Here is a 2,106-nt window from a genome sequence, read left to right as displayed (position 1 = left end):
TTCTTCCAAGGACATCTGACCCTCCTGACAACATGTCAAAAATATATGTAATTCTCAGAGGGAATAAATAATGTATACTGCATTGAAACAGATGAGGGAGAAAACTGTTTAAAAAAGATATATGATTAAGTATTATTATCATGACAGGAGTGCAGAATGAAGGCTGCACAGTGCAGTGGACTTGGGGGGAGGGATTGTACAACAATGAAAGAATTTTTCTTTTACTTTTCGAAGAGAAGAGCGAATTGGGGGGGGAGAGATGGTCAGGGAGAAAAATGCAACAATGAATGAATGGAAATCCAAAGTCTCTGTAAATGTTCATTAAAATTAGTAATAATTTAAGAAACAAAAATATATGTGATTCTCCTTGTCTGACACACCTCGGGATATATGCAAGGCTTGAACAGCTAGGAATTAGAGAACAAACAGGTTTGTCCTAGAGAGACTGAAACCAGGCTGCTCCCTGGAGGCAAGGATTTTGAATCTCTGTTTCACATACTTTGCACATGTTGCCTGGAGGGATCAGTCTGGAGAAGGACATCATGCTTGGAAGGGTGGAGGGTCAGCACAGGAGAGGTAGATCCCAGATAAGACAGACTAACTCAGTGACTGGGGTAATAGGAGTAGTTGTGTTGAAGAGAGTAAGACTGGCTAAGGAAAGCGCAAGTTTTAGAGCTAATTGTACGTAGGGTCACTATGAGTCACAGGCGACTCGATGGCACACAACAGCAACAACAATAGTCTTGAAGAAATTGTAGATTTGTTTAGAGGGTGAGGCTTGCAGAGAAGATTAAGGTCAGAGCTTCCTTGTTCTGGAAGTCAAGGGTCCAGGGTCCAGAGAGGGGTTCACATCGCCTCTCTGATGACTGCCATTTTACTGAGAACTTACAGGTTTAGAAGCTTTTCGCTGAGCTGTGTTTAGAAGTGAGTTCAACACATATCATTGTACCTTATTGATTTCTACAAATCCATAAGCGTTTCCAAAGACAAGCCAGCCACTTTGTTCCTCTAAAGCTGAAACCTGCGCGCTTGTCAGAAGGAGACTTGCCAACCAGCAGGCATGCCCTGATGGCTTTGTCAATGTTTTCAGGTTTCAGTCTTAGTGACACTGCTCAGGCCTTGTTTTTACCAACACCTTTATAAACCCAAACCACATGTTGTTGATGAGTAAGAGTCAGATAATGTTAGCATTTTGTCAAAGACAGTAGCAAACTCTACTTGAGTTTCTATCAATTTTCTATCGTAATTGGAACATGGAATATATTAAGTGTACATCTTGAAAATTTGAAAGTGTCAAAATTGAAACGAAGTACATAAAGATAGACATCCTAGGCATGAGTAAGCTGAGAAAGACTTGAATTGACTTCCATCTGAATCAGACAATCGTATGATCTACTCTGCCAGGAACAATAAATTGAAAAGGAATTGATGTGGCATTCATCAGCAAAAAGAGCATTTCAAGATAAGTCCTGAAGTACAGTCCTGTCAGTTATAAGATCCTATCCATACAAAACCAAGGAAGACTCGTTATTCAAATATATACATCAATCAATGAAGACAAAGGTGAAGACATTGAGGACTTCTACCAATTTTTGCAGTCTGAAATTAATTGAATATGTAATTGAGATGTCTTAATAATACTTGGTGCCTGGAATGCAAAAGTTGGAAACAAAGAAGAAAGAATGGTAGTTGGAAGTTGTGATATTTGGTGACAGAAATGAAACCGGAGATCAAATGAATGCTTAATTTATTGCAATTTTTTCCCAAAAAACAACAGTGACTATACAGATAGATTTCAACTAAAAGACATCACAGGAATCACATTGACTGTATCTGTGCAAAGAGTCAATGGAGAAGCTCAATATCTGCAGTCAAAACAAAGACAAGGATAACTGTACAAGAGACAATCAATTATTCATGTTCAAGTTCAAACTGAAGCTGGGGAAAATAAAAACAAGTCCAAGACAAGGAAAACACAATCTTGAGTTTCCTCTCAAATTAATTTAAAGCCACTTCAAAAAACAAATTTGATCTTATTATTTCTTTTCCTCAAGAAGCTGTGGGGACCCTAAAGAAACCATAACTGCCACCCAAGCAGATATATGC

The sequence above is a fragment of the Elephantulus edwardii genome, unplaced genomic scaffold (assembly GCF_000299155.1).
Source record: "Elephantulus edwardii isolate Elephantulus edwardi_28Jun2011 unplaced genomic scaffold, EleEdw1.0 scaffold00027, whole genome shotgun sequence".
Lineage (NCBI taxonomy): Eukaryota > Metazoa > Chordata > Mammalia > Macroscelidea > Macroscelididae > Elephantulus > Elephantulus edwardii.
Note: the sequence above shows the minus strand (reverse complement) of the source record.